The sequence below is a fragment of the Zootermopsis nevadensis genome, unplaced genomic scaffold, assembly GCF_977971745.1.
Source record: "Zootermopsis nevadensis isolate Lab colony 2312 unplaced genomic scaffold, Znev_1.0 Znev_ptg000013l, whole genome shotgun sequence".
In the NCBI taxonomy this organism is placed as follows: domain Eukaryota; kingdom Metazoa; phylum Arthropoda; class Insecta; order Blattodea; family Termopsidae; genus Zootermopsis; species Zootermopsis nevadensis.
In genome coordinates this window covers 888,733-908,377 of record NW_028259145.1, presented here as the reverse complement: position 1 = coordinate 908,377, position 19,645 = coordinate 888,733, and the positions used below count along the sequence as shown (strand labels likewise).

The 19,645-nt window shown below is 35.8% G+C and overlaps 1 protein-coding gene across 2 annotated transcripts in view; it reads right to left on the bottom strand.

Moving 5' to 3' along the window:
• Window positions 1-19,645, bottom strand: part of LOC110840052 (oxytocin receptor A) — a 186,246-nt gene that overhangs the window by 143,724 nt on the left and 22,877 nt on the right. Inside the window, exon 1 of one of the 2 annotated variants that reach the window (XM_087348341.1) lies at window positions 8,313-8,430. The exons of the other annotated variant lie outside the window; for it this stretch is intronic. The gene's annotated coding sequence lies outside the window, so the exon portion shown is untranslated. Of the gene's footprint in view, window positions 1-8,312; window positions 8,431-19,645 lie in introns of those variants that run through there. 2 annotated transcript variants of the gene reach the window in all.

Sequence of the window (19,645 nt, the reverse complement as noted above, 5' to 3'; positions counted from 1 at the left end):
GGGTTTCATTTTATTATATCTTCAGAACCCAAAGAACAAAAAATATAAGAACACAGCAAACAGTAGAAATTTGTGATTGGTTCCTACTGTATTCAGTGTCACCCAAAGTCGTCTGTCAACACCGCAGTTGCCCATTCGCGACAGTTCAATTTCCTCTAGAAGAATTTTACGTTAACTCACTTACTCTTACGTAGCCGAGTCCTTCCTGAGTAGCCAACAGTCGCAGAGACACTCAAGATAATCCGAAAATTTTATGGAACCCAAAGGTTCATTACCGTGTTCAAAAGAACCCGCCACTGGGCTAGATAAATCCAGTCTATACCACTCCACTGATATTTTATATCACTTATCAATGTTAATATTTCAATGTAGTACAGACAAGTCTCTTTGAAACTGGGCCTTCAACACTTCCTTTGCTGACATCACAGGTAACATATGAATAAAATGGTGCAGCTGTGGGAGGATAATGATACAGATATCTGAAAAATGTGGACTGAAACTTCATACGTCCTGCGAACCCCTGTATCCGCTGCCCGAAACCGGACACTGACCACCTAAAGAAAAATTCGATTACGCGTGGACTTAAGACTAGTTCGTAAAAGGCCAGGATTTCAAGTAGGGATGTAATTACAATGGAAATGCGCCTTTTTCATTGAATAGAACGAAATAAAAGGATTACGAATCAGCATTTATCTTGTTATTGTTAAAAACCGCTTTAGTATATTTTAAAATTCACCCCTTAAAATATTCACTACCCGCTGACTCTACCCTGGTCTGAGGCTAAGAATATTGTGTGGATGTTTATCTCGACGACCACGCAACCTAGTACCAGGAATCCGAACTATTTTATCTCTACTTCAAGCTCTCATTTTTAAAAAACACCAACTCGATCATGTGAATTAGATCCGTTTGATTGCATTTTGTTGTGATTGCTAATATGCAAATGTGAGTTTCAGGCGTGGACATGTCCTCTGAAGATATTCATCCAAATGATATTTGTAGGCAACACGCAAGACCTTCAGCAACACGAACTGTTTCGGTAAACGAGACAAGGGAAGACACGCGATCCAGCGCATTAAGAAACGTTCTACGAAAGGGTTGCTTACAAATTAACGTGGTATTTATTAATTCAGTAGCGTAGCTCACGCGATGTTACTACCAGAAAATCAGACCAATGCTTAAATTTATTGTCAAATATTCTGGCCCGAAAGTTATCACAGGCATAATTATTCGATGATTATTATTGAATGTCATCTACTGCAATTAGTATAAAAAGTATTGAGATTTTACCTTTTCCTTATCTATGCATATAAGTACAAGCTGGACCCTATTTCATTCTCAGATTTATTTTATGACAGATTTGTTAAATTTATTAAATTTAATATACAGCGGAAAATTAATAAAGAAAAGTAATTAAACATTCAAGCTTTAGTTTTGTTTAAAAACATTATAGATCTATAATGACGGAAGAGTATGTTTGAATAAGGACTTTTATTTACGATTTCTTAATGACAATTCTTAACGTAAAAATATTAAAATTCTTCTTGAAGGAAAAATTGCACGTCTTTATGATAAAAATACATCTATTTTTCCTGTGTGCATCTGTACATTCAATTCTTTTGCAGAATCAACTTTTGAGCAAGCCACACATAAAAGAATACCTAGGAACCTATGGTTGTGGAATTTTGATGTAGGATTCTGTGTGTCCTCCCTGAAACAGACAATGCTTATCATTCCTATCTCACTCTATCACAATCAATTATTAAGGTATAGATCTTCGCCAGAATTTGAACACGGTATGGCTGTCTGCTTTTCTAAGCATCGTGTTTGTAATCTCCTCGCTGAATCGATTGATGTTGGTCTTACCGGGGCGTGATGCTAACAATTCACCCCCATCTAGTGCCGAGGTCAAGAATGAATAGGAGCTGTACCACCTCTCCCCCCAAGCGTCTACATGGCGTATACTGGGACAGTTTTACATGTTCTTACATTACTTACCTATGTTTTTTCATCAAAATTAGATATCACGATGCAGGGACCATTTTCACCGAAAGTTTAAATCAGAAGAGTTTTGGTTTGAGACATTTGTTCCTACATTCTCCTCCCCCCTCCCGAAACAAGTAACTTTGGTATTGGAGCCCTTCTCCTATCATAGGTAGTTTTAGAGCTACTGAAACGAATCTCACCGGGAATCAAACCCAAGAGAAATTTTAAGAGTTAAGCAAATTTACATAAACTCACACACAGCCACATTTTTAATTTTAATTGTAGGATTGCATACACGAATACATTTTCCGTTTCCCGTCTTACGCATCACAGTGGGTGAAACTAGTGATAACACTTCATAACAAATCTAAATAGAAATGTATGAATACTTTAACCTTCAGTTGTGAGTTATTCTCCATTGCAGAAAAATTTCGTTTAATATACAAAAATTCCCCGAAATAAAAAAATGACATTTTAAATGTTAATAAGATATATGTTTCATATTATATGCCTTATGTGACTTAACAATATATCGATTTTTGTACGAAAAGTAGTATTTTATTCAAAAACAGATATACTCAAACGTGATTTTGTCGGCTAGTCAACGATTGGTGTAATTATACGCCTCCCACCGATAACAATACTTTGCGACGAATTAACCTGTAAACAATACTTTGTTATTTATTATTTTATTTATTTATTTAGTGTTCTGTCTGACGACAGGTCCATATGAACAGGATCCTTCCATCCTTTTCTCGGACTGGGACCTGTTCATATACGTTCTTGGCAGATGATCCAGAAGTGGTTTGCCATTGCCTTCTTCTGTGTGTGAATGGATTAATTGTTGGGATGCCACGGAGGAAAACTCCGTGTTGCTTAGACCACGGCCTTGCCCAACACAAGTTATAAATTCGGGCACCGCCGAGAATGGAACCCGAGACCCCAGGATTACAAGGCCAGCGTTCTAACCGCTAGACCACCGTGGCATACTACTTATACCTTCATAAAATAAATTCAGGTTTACAAATAAATGCCTACACATTTTCAACATAAATGTTTTACGGTGACAGGCTTAACTATTTTTGGATAATGTGCGAAGTTACTCTGTTAAAAAAGAATCACACCACAGTTTAACTAGACCCGGTTTTACTGATTGATAATTAAAGCACTTCAACGTTCTAGATGTTGATTTCTACATTAGCCGTCATAGGCTTACTGATTATACTTAATATATTCTGCATTTCAAACGAATATTCATATTATATGTGTTAATTCCAGGCTAAAATTATCTGTTAACTTTTATTTCATATCAAGTTGTACTAGATTTACTGTACCAAAAATTTTCACACTGTGCAATCTCACAGATTTTAATAAATTCCCTATTATTAATGAACATAAAAGTTTATCATCATCATACAAGCCCGAACGGAACGTCGCGGCCGAATGTTTGGCAGTTCTGCGTATTTAAGATACAGATTTTAAATAAAGCCACTGAGGGTTTCCCATACTTAAGCCAGGCTACCGGCTCAGGATCGTAAATTAGGTCACAATCGCTTTCTTCCACATATTTTCTAATTATTTAATAATGCTATCAATCGATGCTACATAGTCCTAAGTACTGACAGTGTTGTTAAATAAACAACCTTATAGCATATTGCGAGCCAGTTCAATTCTCCTAGCAACCAGTATTACAGCTAATATTGGCTTTATTATTATACCATCTATTCACCATTTTATAGGGTATTTACTTCTATGTACCCCAGACAAACCTTACCCCCGAGGTACATTTTGTTTTTAATAAAATCGACTTAATTTAATTGTCATTACAAAGGTATTGATGTATTGTATACAAGTTGCCTTCATGAATTAATGTCCTCTACACTCATGTAACTTTTCTGCAATCTCTTTGTTGATACCTCTCTATATTTATCATTGTGTTTCTGTGTTCTTTCACTGTGATCTGTCCATAATTGGCCCTCAGGCTGTTGATGCAGAAAGGCAATAATATACTACTGAAGTAAATTGAATTTCTATTATGCGTTGTACGTTTCAATCTACAAAGTCATCTCATTCCATGATTACAAACCAAATTCCTGCATGTGTGTTCCACATTTATTTTGCACGTCCAAACGATATCAGTCCTATTCAGTTAAACACTCTCTTGTTATTAGCCAAAGATCGCTGAGTGTACATTTACATTTGTTACATTAATGGTCGATGGCGTGACAATTATAATGACATTAATATGTCAGCAACGTGGTTGATGTTTTGCAATTTGTTATGCGTGAGTCTACGGACAGTTTACACATTTAAACTAGATTTTTGTAATCGACTCTTTAAATTGCTCAAATGATTAACTAACAGTTAATTTAAAAGGATATGAAATGGAACTTTCGTATCTTAATGTAAGGTACTACACCGATATCTGATTTAAGAGACTAAGGAGAACTACGAGAAACTTACGTAATTTTAGCTGGTATCCGAACCAAGATTTGAACCTAGTATATCCCATATAAGAAGCAAGAGTGCTGACTACTTACCAGAGGAGTTCAGCCTACATCCAAATAAACAAACAAAAACGCTTAGAGGTTACACGTAAAACCACCCACAAATTCAACATTATAAAGAAACAAAATTCAGTAGCATGCACGAAGAACAATAAGAAGATGGGGTAAGGACAACGTAGCCCGAGAATGCTTTTTAAACATACCACTGTTGTTTATTTACGAGGAAGTCTTGCAGGCTCCCAAACCTAATTAGAATTGTGGCGAAGCTAGGACACACGAAATCCTGCAATTCAACACGCACACGGTCAAACAAGAAGGAATTCTCATTGCTCACGGGCTCCAGTGTTCAAGCGAAAAGTAATTCAGTACCGGATGTGCGGCCCACCCAACGTGCTATACAAATGACACCTCCATCCAGGGCCGAGGTTAAAAACGGGTAGAGATATAGGCCTACTTCTACTCCACACTTTCGCATGGCTGATCCATGAATTAGTTCCTTTTGGGATGGTAATGGACCTTCTGGTAATAAAAACTTCCGCCTATGTTATGAAACTCAAAGGTTCATTATTATATTCGCTAGGGACTGACATTTCGGCCCACCACAGATGGATGTAGTTAGCACTTTCAAATAATAATTTTAGGCGACTTTGTATTCCTGAAGAGGAGATAAATAGTCATCATACATGTAAAACATAGAAAGCAGCTGAACAAATTTCTATGTAATCTGATATTGGAGTATCTAGTTGGAGTAATTTAGCCTACTAGCGGTATTTTCTTGATGTAAGATTATTACAATAGGTTATTCTGCACGAAAATTAATGTAAGATTTGAGGTTTCCACAGCGGTGAGTATGAAGATGTATGTAAGTAGTATGGTCGATGTTTACCAACATTTCAGGCGATACATCGCCCTGATGACGGAGGCAGTATGACCTCAGAAACGTTGGTTAACATCGACCAGACTACACAGCGCAACAACCCAGAAGACAGAAATCTTCATACTCTGATGACGGAGGCAGTATGACCTCTGAAACGTTGGTAAACATCGACCAGACTACACAGCGCAACAACCCAGAAGACAGAAATCTTCATACTCTGATGACGGAGGCAGTATGACCTCTGAAACGTTGGTTAACATCGACCAGACTACACGGCGCAACAACCCAGAAGACGGAAATCTTCACGAAAATAAATGTTTCAATTCTTTCAGCCGAATGTCTAAACCATAAAGAAATACAAATAATATATTTGCATCACTATAAATTCTTTCGTCACGATTACCAGGCTATGAGTGTTTTTTTACAATAATTCACCTGACCATAGCTCTAGAATCGTCACGCTATGCTTAAATTTCTTAAGTTGTTTTAAGATCAATTTCAATATTATCTCCCTCTAGGTCTCAAGTGATTTCATTTCTTCAGGTTTTCCAAACAAAAATTCTGCATGTATTTCTCATCTCCTCCGTGTTGTGCCCCTCCCAAAAATATAATCTTCATCAATTCGATCTTTTTAATAATTAGGATACCATTTAAAAACAGGTCGCTCATGGGTACTAAACGGGTGACATTGGAGCGGTTTGACAAATCCTTGCTTGGACCGACTTGATAAAACCAATAGCTGCAGACTAACCTAGTTCAAGAACTTAATTCCTGAGACGGTAGTGCAAGCTAGTTATCTATGAAAGAGCTCTACCTTGGTTCCGAATAATCTCATTACTCTAAAAGCTTACTGAAGCGCTATTCTCACTAGAATGATCTCATTAAACGAACAATGGCTTATATAAAAACGCTGAATCAGTCGTACGGTTTATTTCAGTTTAAAAATATTTTTTGCAAACTGATATCTAATATAAACAACTATGAATTGACATGAAAACGAAAATATACAGCACAATTAAGCCTAATGAAAACACAGTATGTTTTATGAATGGAGTACTAAAATTTGTGGCCAAATGCTTATCAATCCGGGTTCGTATTCATAAGATTCAAGGATGAAATCTTGACCAGCGGAATGTCCGTCCTATCTGATCGAGGGTTTTTATTTTTTATAGTGCCCTTAAGCAAATTTCGAGTTAGTAACTTAAATAAGATCCTCCCCAATTTATTCGTAACGAACAGCCCTGTAATTTAAAGCTATGTAGTCTGAACTACTGACAGAAATGTTAAATCCCTTCAAATTAATTCTGAATTAATCATTTTTTTTTCCTTAAATTTTATCAGCTGAATGTCTCCGATATGAATCTCGCCAAAGACGGTAAATTTTTTATAGTCTTCTTCAATTCTTGTTTCTTAAGTCTGGAATTCAGCTTAAAATCAGCCACGACCGTTTTCTTATAAATGCTACTAAGTTCACGATTTCTCAAGTATTGTTTATTTTTATGTCCAACGCGTGGAATTTATGACGCATTTTTATAAACAAAGGAACATCAGAACGCCCTAGTATCAGAAATAAAATTATCAACGTCAGATAACTAAATGTGAGAAATATAAATTGGTTCAGAGCAACACGCTTTCTTATGAAGTTATTCTGACTAATATTCTCTTTGCGTTTGTCATTTTCGGAATTCTGGAAAATATTTTTAAATTCCCACGAAAGAGAACTGAACTCAGCGTTTAAAACTGTATCACTGTTTATATTCCATCAGTGCAACTGAGCGAACGCTAAAATTAAGCAAGAAACAAAACAGATTTCGTGTATTTACATCCAGAAACTTCCAAGTTCGTGATTCCTTAAATTATCCAACGATTTTCTATGAAATCGATAATTATGCCGCGTGTAAGTAAACGAAGAAAGAATACATTTGTGCGATGAACTTTAAAGAACTAGGCTTTCCTCCTGTATCAGGCCACCACTTTCATGTCGATTTTCTTGTAGTTTTCCTCAGTCACCAAATTTATACTAGGGTACCCGGCACAAAATCCTAGGAGACGGTTATCTTCAGGCAAATCTAACATCTCATTTCGTTGCAAGACCTGATATTGTAATATTATAACGGGGTAAATTTACATGACACTGCCATTGTTTTTAAACGAGTCTTAAACTCCGAGGTATTAACTTCAGAGCCTTCAACCTCCTTCCTATAAGCATGGGGTCACGAGAATTCGAATCGAGTGCCAGGGATGAGCGATTAACCCTCCTGTTTCATATTCGGGAGATGAAATTTGCCCAATTTATCGGCCAAGACACAAGTGACCTGGCTGGTGTTTCATCGCGTTATCCAGCAAAATGCTAGGACAAATATCTTAAAACAGGCCATGATCGTATCCTCATAAGTGGAACAAATTTCCAATTTACGATTCTTAATAATCTTGACATTCAACGTTTTATAAGAAATTAAGTCAATAGCGTTTTACTGAATAATATAAAAGATTTTAATATAAATATTACGTTATGATATTCTGAGTAGTAGCGCGTTGTAGACTAGTGATTGTGTACCAAATGCTACTTCCATTACAGAGTTAATGTTTTCTAACCTTACTCGGAACAGAACTGAAGATGGAGGCGGTATGATCCTCCAAAACATTGGTATGCTTGAAAACTGTATGGCAGAACAATCTGTACTTGAAAATATAAAATCCTAAAAAAATATTACATTAATCATAGCCCCGTACTGAATAAATGCACTACTGTGAGAAATAAGATACTGTAAATTAGTCCAACTCCTGGTGGAAGTTCCTTATTATATTTTCTTAAATTAGGAGGGTTAATGGGTCATGAACCAGAGGCTGCAGAGTTGTTTCACAAGACTAGTCATTATAATCTTATGAACATATCTCATCGGCCACATTTCATATATAAACTAAAAGAAACAGCGACTTACCACTTTTATTTTGTCCAGAGAATTACGAGGAAGACGACATTTAGGTCACTCGCGCTTTTAGAGGACCGTCCATGTCCACAGCCGCTCACGACTGTCGGAACACTTTAGTCATGTCGCAGGCCGTGAGCGTAGAACTGGTTCGCGCGTGCGTTCTGCCGGACACTTGTTGTGCGAGCTGAAGCTGTGTTGCAGGAATCTCATTTTCTTCCGTGCAAGAACAATCTTAAGTGGCCATTTCTTTCGACTATATTTACGTTTAAATTAAAATAACGCTGAGTTAACTAAATGTTGTCAACGTTCTACCAACCGCATTGACAATAATTCTTCTTTAATTTTTACTGAACAGACCGATACGACTCGCCAGTATTTCTACATTAAAAAGGGGGAATACAAATAGAAATTTCTTGTGACATGCATAGAAAGATTTGATTAACGACCATAATATTGCATATTACTTCAATTTCCTAAAAATTAATATGCATTGTCTCTATTATGTTTATATTTAGACTATTGTAGAATGTGGTACACTTCAACACATTCTACAATAATCTAATTTCATTAATTTATTATATTATTATTACAAATATACTAATGTATTTAGTAGAAAATTTCTTTAGGTATTAGAGTCCTCTGTAATAATACATTTTATATTCCCTTTGTTGTTACATTTCTATATTTATTATTTTGTTCCTGTGTTCGTCTGTTCTGTATCTGTAACTGTATATCACACTAATAATAAAGAATTGAATTATATTTTGTATTATGCTTAAGAACTATTTTATCTAAAAATTTGAAGCTAAATGTCTTCCATTTCCGTCTACCTGAAGAGGTCTGCGAACTTTATTTTTCTAGAAAGATTCCATATTTTCTTAATGTCTCTATTGCATTGCATTATCACTTGTTTTGATGTAGAGTAGAAAGGTTCATGTAACACTCTGATCCGTAAAATCGTTCTCGACCAGACAAAGGCCCTCGATATATGTCGTTAAAACGTGCTCATCTGGAAGCTGCGATCGATGAATCAAACGCACACAATACAGCCCTGGGTGTCACCCAGATTTCCGATTCCGTTGCGGATATGAATGTTAATGGTTGTACTGGAGCTTTGTGCTGTGGTTGTAACTTCTTAAGTACCCGTCTCCACATAAAAAGAAAGCATCTGGACATGTACAACGTATCACAAATACAGAAGACTCCCATATACGTAACATTGCAAAGACATGTTAATGTTTGTGCAGATATTAATTGAATCAAAACAAACGCTATGTAGGATTTGGTGTTTTCACGGTGATGAGTATGAAGATTTCTGTCTTCTGGGTTGTTGCGCTGTGTAGTTTGGTCGATGTTAACCAACGTTTCAGAGGTCATACTGCCTCCGTCATCAGAGTATGAAGATTTCTGTCTTCTGGGTTGTTGCGCTGTGTAGTCTGGTCGATGTTAACCAACGTTTCAGAGGTCATACTGCCTCCGTCATCAGGGCGATGAGTATGAAGATTTCTGTCTTCTGGGTTGTTGCGCTGTGTAGTTTGGTCGATGTTAACCAACGTTTCAGAGGTCATGCTGCCTCCGTCATCAGAGTATGAAGATTTCTGTCTTCTGGGTTGTTGCGCTGTGTAGTCTGGTCGATGTTAACCAACGTTTCACGGGTCATACTGCCCCCGTCATCAGAGTATGAAGATTTCTGTCTTCTGGGTTGTTGCGCTGTGTAGTCTGGTCGATGTTTATCAACGTTTCAGAGGTCATACTGCCTCCGTCATCAGAGTATGAAGATTTCCGTCTTCTGAGTTGTTGCGTAGTTTTTTGGAGGTCGTGTCCAGATATTTTCATATAATGGATCAACTTTATTGTTTGAAGTGATGCTTTTGATGTTTCAATCGGTCTGTGAAGTAAATGATTCAAAGAAACGTTAATGAATATGGATGAATATAGAAAACAATTAAATAAATAAATAATATTATGACGAAAGTAAAATAAATAAAACAGAGATGAAATAGTAGGCAACACAGTTGTGTCTGGAGGTGATCCAGAAGTATTACCGTATCCGATCAAGGTTTATTACTGTAATAAACCTTGATCGGATACGGTAATACTTCTGGATCACCTCCAGACACAACTGTGTTGTCTACTATTTCATCTCTGACCGATGTAAACATCAAAAGCATCACTTCAAACAATAAAGTTGATCCATTATATGAAAATATCTGGACACGACCTCCAAAAAACTACACTACGAAAAATTGTAAAAAAATTGTAATTGAGTTTTAAATTTAATATAATTTTACACCTGATGATGGTTTAATAAAACCGAAACATGTTGTAACTGTTCCAATTGTAAATCGATTATTCGATATTGAACACAGAATGATATTTTAATTATTTTAATTATCTTATTTTAAACACATTGTGATTTGACGGAATAACCAAATAATTTAATTTTAATTTAATAAGTCACAATATGACGCAACTACGCTATCTTATGAATATATTTCCTATCTAACTGTCCTTGGTCAGTGTCTTTCTCTTATTATAGTTGTTTTTATTTTTTATTTATTTATAGCTTATTCAACGACGCATTCAGTATCTCGGACTATGCAGCGTGGAATGGCAGTTGATAATCAATAACGAATTGAAAATAAAGTTGTTTGATTTAACTCTTTGTTGATGTGTACTTTAGTTACTTTGTAATTATTCTTCAATTTTTTAAATATTTATTCTTGAACTCTGTTGTGTCATTACTGCGTGATTGCGTGTGTTTTAATGCAGCAAGTAGAGTTTTGTTCTAATGCCCCGTTTAACTAAAGAATCCAGTTGTGGAACCCACGTGTGATAGTTTCTGGAACGCAGAACCTTTTCCGTTACAGCTAAACACGATAGGTAGGCAGCCACAATAACAAGACATAGTAACAGCTCTATAACTCATTATAAAATATGTAGGTGGAAAAGAATATTAATATTGAATCAGTAATAATTTATACTTATCACCAAATATTAAATAATGAGATGAAAGGAAGAATGATAAGATGGTCTGGTATGTAACATGTGTGGGAGAGATGAGTCGTCGTAAATACAAAATGTTAGTCTCGAAATGAAGGTAAGACAAAGACTCATAAAAGAGTAATGTGGATAGAAAAGTAATATTACAGCAAACATTAAATAAGCGTGTTATAAGAGTGTACACATTCGCGTTAATATGTCTTACAGGGGCAAGAATTTGGCTTTTGTGGACACGATAATATATTTCCAGCTTCCATAACGCGAGGGTAATTTCCTACACATCTGAGTGAATATCAAGTTCTCAGGAAGCAATGTTTTCTATGGAATTATTATTATTAATAATAATAATAGTGTTTCGCATTGTGCCACAGTCGTTCTCTCTTGTCAGAATAATTATAAATTCCGGTTTATTATAGATGTATGAATGCTAAGTTAAATCCCTATTAATGACGTGCTTTACTTAGAACACTCCACAAAATGCTTCTAGAGTGAGACTGGGTTTCATCTAGGAATAAATCACTAGATCTTCTTGAGAGAGCGCCAGGAGCAATTATTATTACTGGATCTACGTAACACTTGGAATTCTGGAACAGTGAAGTACTTTTGTTCTTCTTATCCTTACAATTACTACTATCACTGCTCTTATCATTATTACAACCAACGTTTTCACCGTCTAAACGACTTAAATGGTACAAAAGTACGGAAAAGTCGGATAATAGGGAATTGTAAATATCAAATTCATTTATATATCAATTTGCCATGCTGTTAAATTACGAAGAAAATAGAATAAGCTAATGAGTACACGAAATATAGGAGGAGCGTGGTTCTTTCCACAACATACAGAGTTGACCGTCGATAAAATGGAGCGTTCCGAAACGGAAAGTCGAATAAGACAATGTCGGAAAACCAGAATTTTACTGTACGAAAAATATAAACTTGAATAAACAACTGTTTCTGACTCTCATTCCTCTGGCGAGGCTGATTCCATTTTTTTTTTTTTTTAGTGTTCTGTCTGACGACAGGTCCATATGAACAGGATCCTTCCATCCTTTTCTCGGACTGGGACCTGTTCATATACGTTCTTGGCAGATGATCCAGAAGTGGTTTGCCATTGCCTTCTTCTGTGTGTGAATGGAGTAATTGTTGGGATGCCACGGAGGAAAACTCCGTGTTGCCTAGACCACGGCCTTGCCCAACACAAGTTATAAATTCCATACGCCAATGAAATTATTGGGGGGTCATCAGTGTGGGTTCCATCGTGATGGATCTACAATTAAATACATTTTATATATTCACCAGATACTAGTGAAAAACGGGACAGTCCATCAACTATTTTCAGGCTTCAAGAATGTCTATGAATCAGTTAAAAGAGAAACTTTGCTTGAATTTGGTGTACCTAAGACGCTAGTCAGGCTAATTCAAGCAGAAACACTGTTAAGGGCTGGTAAGGACGTTTGTCTAGAAATAAATGCAGAAGAGACAAGGCACATAATCATGTCTAGGCATGAGAATTCAGGACGGAACCACAATATAAAGACAGCTGACAAATCGTTGGAAAACGTAACAAAATTCAAGTACTTAAGGGGGCGACGCTAAGTCGGAATTACATTTATGGCGAAGTAAATAGTAGATTCAAGGAATTCTTCTATCATTAAGTCATCCCGTCTCATAAAAAACTAAAGATTCGAACACTGAAAAGTGTAATTTTGCCAATTGTGCTGTATAAGTGCAAAACTTGGTCTCGAACTTTGAGGGAGGAACACAGATTGAGGATCTGTGAGAGGAGAATGTTGAAGAGGATATTTGGATCTAAAACTGATAGAGGGCTTTTGTGAACTTGACAAGCTGAGTGTACAGTCGACGTTTCAAATAATTCCCTTCCCCGTAGAGTGAATGAGTTCTGATTCTTTTGTACGTGCGTTGAGCATGAGTAACTAAGTTCTCAGTAATGACGCTAGGTGACATAATTCTCGATTTTAAAAATGCTGCTATCATTAGGAATCTTTTAGAAATAAAGTAAATGAGATGGAAATGGAATGAAGGAAAGTGAAGAGGTGTAGAAGGAATGGAGATGCGACAGAGAATATTTCTAGTTGAATTTCAACGGGTCGTTTACACTAGTGTGTATAAAATTGCGTCATTTATTAAACTGTACATTTTCGCTCTCCGTTCAGGCAGACCAGGTTCGGGACTACGGTAAAGCACAAATGCTGGAGTGGTACTTTCAGGTCTGTGATAGTCATTTATTTTCACTATCCATTCTAATTCACAGCACATTCAACTGCTCAAAAATTTCTCTGACTTTACGAAACACGAATGTGTAATACAAAGTTTACAAAAGGCAGCTTTTAGATTCTCTTGGCTACTTCAATCCACTTTACATAAATTACGACCTGCGTTTCTGGAATATACGATACATTTTTCTCACGTCGTGCATGTAGCCTGTTTCGTTGAAGTTATAAATCCAAAGAATTTCATACTTGGTACTCTCATCTTACTTTCCTCAATGTAACTATCATCATCGTAATGTGTGAACATTGAAGTAAATCATTAAGTTAATTCCCCTCATCTGCTCCTCAGTATTTTGTCTCAGACACCCGCAGTATTTGGAATGACGTTCAGTTCCTTATTTTTGTTATTATAAAGAATGTTACGAAGACTCGTGACGCCGCGTCAACGTTCTGTTGTTAAATCCCCTGAAATGTGCTTAGTCTCAACAGACAGATTCCAGGCTATTGAGAAAATGCCAGGCAGAGCATCGGAGACTCGGAACAAAGCGACCTTGGATAAGGATTTTGGAGTGAGCTGTCCCAGGAGGCAGACATCTTTCGCTGTGGAGAGAGGAAGGAGAATCCGTGTTCTGCGACGAAGCGTAAGAATTGTGTAACACCAGAATTGGACTATTTTTTTTTACAACTGTCGGTCTCTTTGATTCTATAGCCGTTTTTTAACGGGGTTTGGAGACTCCAAAATCGGTCTCACGAACTTAGAAAAAAAATTCTATATAATTTTGGAATTAAGTTCTTTGTTATTTTGGTATTACGCATCGAAACTTTATTATTTTGTAGAATCTGTGGGACTCGCGTTAACAAACATAATGTGGCTTCATAAGCAACTAAACTTCTTACAGACAACTTTTAACTAAAGCAATTTCATTTCCCCAACGCAGATTTGTTATAACTTATGGTATTATAAATCAAATCGGAAATCATATCTTACTCTTTACGGGAGACAGAGTACGTTTATAGTCGGATCCAGTCCTTTATCCCGTCGTGTTGGTTAGGTTTTATATTGGAAATTTGCGTGATTTGTACAGGATAGATCTGTCATCTGTATAGTCTGATAGATGTTCACCAACTTTCCTGAGGCCTTGCTGACTCCGTCATCGGAGTAATCAGACTGAAACGTTGGTAAACCTGAATAAACAGCGCTGTAACTCAGAATACAGCTATCTATGTATAAAATGAAGCTTAAATAGGATCATTGTCTTCTACGTATCCATTCATTTAATGAATGCTGTTTATTTAATTGAATTGATTCTCCTATGTATTTTGAGTACTTTATGTGTGTCTTGCTAAATGACAACCTACCAATCTGCATCGAGTCATCGTGGCAAGGTTATACCAAGTTAGATGTACATACAATGTAATCTCAAACAGCATAGACAGGTATTACATAAAATAATTTGCATCCAAATTTTAGCTTGGTTAAATCACAGAGCAGCCGAGAAAAATACAATGATTAAGAACATTAATGGCACCACATAAACACGCACCAATAAAAATGGAAAATATTTAGATACAATGACGAGTACATTCGAAAGATCACTAATTTTTTCAAGGATACTAGTCGTATTATAGGTTTTCGAACCAAAAAACACTGTAAATTATTAAAATATATAAGTAATAGGGCAGTGGAATGTAGGAATTAAAATTTACTGAGTGTAATAATATATCGAGCAAAATAGAAGAAATTAAAAATTAATGTTTCAAGAATACATTCTAGATATTAAAAATAGCAGGGAAGATTCAAAATTTGCCACCTGCATATTAAATAATAAACACTCCTATGTACCAGCAAACCAAATAATAATACAAATAGATCATGCTAATAGCAGTTGGTTAAGAGATACTCGCACGTTTGTTTATAAAAGAGCATGATGACCTCGCTGACAAAATAAGTATGTGATAATATTTGTCTCTTTGAGGGAGTGTAGTGGCACACCTGAAATTAACCGCTGAAGTAAATTAAACTGCTCCGTAGATGTAAATACACTGACCCAGACAGTAGGTACACAACCACCAACACACGTAATTCAACATAATTTACCTCAGTCACACATGTACCACTAGCAAATGCTTACTGTGCAGTAATAAACATAATACACACACGTAAAACACCCTCTGATGTATTTTGTACATATTCAGCATATTAAACTAATCACATTATAATAATTCATTACGACCAAAACATTTGCAGATACTTGTAAGAATATCTATTCTATAAATCTTCGGACATTAAAATCATACACCAGCAAAGTGTGTAGTAACACTAGAATTATGTTAAAATTATTTAAGAATTTAAGCTAAATTAAGTACTGGACCTATAATGTGAAGTGACTCAAATCATCAGAACGCCTGAATTACAATTTGTTTTTTACACCGCACGATGTTTAAGAATTGTCAAGAATTTTACCTGTGTTATTTGGCAAACTAAGATAATTTATGTTTGATTTCAAATTCATGATTTATTAACTAGATTTTAAAATATTGTTATATTGCGGGGAATTTGGGCCTTCAACGGACTCCATCCCCAAGATGAAACACGAGTGAATAACGAGCAACCGTGGAAACATATTGACAGCGGAAAACCGAAATCCGCGGATAATCACCAATCTCAATGCCACTTTGTTCATTACAAATCCCACATAGACTCACCTGGGCGTGAACCCACGACTTCGCGGTGAGAAAACAGCAGCTGACGCTTATTTTGTGTCTCACTAGAATACATTACAACGTGTTTGTATTCTTCTGCAAATATATAAAATTACGTTGTAAGGGATTTAGTAATAAACACATCTTAATATATCAAATCTAAAACTTCTTGACGATGGTGAAGAGTCAATTGAATAAAAATTTACTTGGATATTATCCATCGTCTAGTAAATATAAAACGTAAAACGACGTTTCGGAGATGGGACTCTATCTCCGTCTTCAGGTTCCTATACAGTTGGGCCCACTAGAGAGAGCTAATCCCTATCTCCGGACCTTGAATAAAAATTTACTTGGATATTATCCATCGTCTAGTAAATATAAAACGTAAAACAACGTTTCGGAGATGGGACTCTATCTCCGTCTTCAGGTTTCTACACAGTTGGGCCCACTAGATAGAGCTAATCCCTATCTCCGAAACGTCGTTTTACGTTTTATATTTACTAGACGATGGATAATATCCAAGAAAATTTTTATTCAATTGACATCTTAATATGATTAGTAAAAATAGCAATTGGACTGAATTCGGTCGTTATCTCGCCCAAATGCGGAGTTTTATGGTGACGGTAATGATTCCTTTGCTTCTGTGGGATCATAGGTTTGCTAACTGATTCAGTGACATATCTCAGTAAAAATTTATTCCAAAACCGTGCGCCTCAAAAATTAGAAAAATTCAAATATCGTAATCGATCAAGTCAGCCTCTCAGTTTATCGCTGAAGTCTTCACTCAATTTTTTCCTTAAACCTTTCGCCTGATGATTCCTCTTGAACTGCATTTTGAAATGACTTTTTGTCCAGATCAGTTCCTTCGCCTTGTCTTTTATTTTTAATAAGAATGCCCATTATTCACGTGTATTGCCTTACTTTTATGATCTGTGTATACGCTCCAAGAGTTATTAGCAAATGGATCTTAGCTGTCTCTCTCTTCTCTGACTTCTTGTTTTTATTCGTCTAGGATTATAGTCTCTAAGCAACGTGGCTATTGTTATTAGTTATAATGTCGAACAAAAATATTGCCTCTTCCGGAACTTCCTTTATTAACTTTTAATTTTTTATTGTAGATCAAAACCTTTGACATATTTCAGTAAATCTGCGACTACATTTAGACACTATGAAAATATTTCAATCATTTTTTTTTGTATGTGACGTCTCGTAATTCGAAGAAACGTGAGATTTTACAGAATTGTGTTTCAGATTCTAAGAAAATGTTGTAAGCTTATTCGTTCTGAAATATAACGCAAGACACGTACTGTCATTAGAGACATACGAATCAGGAATCAATAGTGGAATATTGCTTGCAAAGTTTATTAGATTGTTAACATAATTTCATGTAATGAAATGCGCTTTATAATGTTAGTGAGACAGGGATAAACTGCAATTCTAAGAAAGGAATATTTGTGGAACACAAAAGACTTCTTGTTCTATACTACATTTTATTCAGCAAATATAAAGGAATTGGCATAGAATAATATTAAATGAATCTTAAAGAAATAGTTCGTACCAATGCTGTCTGGATTAATCTGTTTCAGTACTCAGCTCAATGACGGAGTTTCGTGAAAACAGTTACGATCGGCAAGGTTTGTCGTCCTCGCGGCTATGAGTAGGAAGATGGCTGCCTTCTGGAATGTCTCAACCATCAGAGCACTGATAAAGAAAATTATCTCCTCTGAAACGTTGGTCATTATCTAACAGACAACATAGTGCTACAACCCAGAAAAGAGGTGGTTAGCAACGTTTTCCAAGATCACTTTTATCCTGAAGAAGAAGGCGGTACATTCCCCCGAAACATCGACAACCTCTACAAGACTACACAGCGTTACAACCCAAACGATCACAATCCACATATTTCCAAAATTAATATTCTCCAATCTCCGAAAATTGACTTTAAATTGAAAATGACCGACAAAATTATGTAAAGGTCTACGATAGTGAATTTCGAGTGAATCAATTTTTCGAAACGTGGCTTTACTTTCAATACTAGAAATGTGTGACAACCAATAGATATATTTGATGTAAAGTTTCTTTACAATACGTGATGTTTTCGAATCGATAACCATAGGATGTTTATGGTTATACCATATGCCATAGCCGCCTTGCATTTTGCAATATAAGTGTTGTTATGGAAACCGTATTAGCCATGAACAGAGATAGAACAAACTGAAAGACTTAAGTCAGAGGTTTTCAACCCGTGGTCCACTGATGTATTTTGTAAAAATCGTGTTCGTTTCTATGACACCACATCACGCCGCACAATAACAAATAGTTATTACTAAGTACAAAATAAATAATTAATAAAATAAATAATAATGCATGGTTTTAATATAATTTAATTAGGTTAATAAGTGAAGTTTCTTTCAGAAGTAACTTAGTAGAGTTTTCACATTGTAATAAATTGTCGTAATTATATAAGAGAACCGGTGTATAAGAAAGGAGCTAACGTGACTCCAAGTCTTAAAAATTCGGATGTCCCTGGTCCAAACCGTGTTCTTCACAAATTATTCTTTATACGTACAAAATGTTACTTATTAGAAAGGGCTTATATTCTTCTCATTACTCTAAAGAATACTTAGGAATTGGAGTGCCAAAAATGGCTGGGAAATTGTACGTTTCTAGTATCAACACAGGCGACTTCACTGTAGAATTCACAGCTACATTAATTCTTACGTTATATTAAGTATTTGAGAAAATGTACTGGGAATAATATTACTGAGTAATGCGAATATCCCAAAACTTGGCATGAGAGTGGACCATTTTTCCTTCCTTATTCCAATCGTTAAGTAACACATTATTTAAAAAGTAAAGCTGTTTAACTTCGCGCCATGTAGACGCTTGGGGGAAGAGAGGTTACACCTTCTACTCATTATTAACATGTTTTCAGCTGTAAATTAATTTAGGAGTGATTTTAGGCAATTATTAACAAGATGATTTACTTATGATGGGGTGACGTTAATGTTAAATATGAAAATCATTTTACTACAAAGCTAATGAGGGGTATCCATGCAAACGCTGTTTTCTTATTTCAGTAGGGGAAGTACAGAAATTATTAGGAGTGTTTATTTCGAAAGAAAAAAAATCAATTGTCTTTTGAGAATTCTAGAGCTTATTACTTACTATCTGTGATATTTTGAAGATAATAAACTTCACGTTAATACGTAGTACATGAAGTATATAATATCAACATAGGCTCTGTGACAATGCCATCTATACTCCTTTCATAATACTTGCTACTCCCTTCTTTCAGTTCGTCGATTCTGTCGGTAGAGGTCACGAGAGTGAACATTACCTTATACGTTGCATGTATTGAGCGAAGTAGAACGCCAACGAGGAAGGAATTTGATATAAAATAAT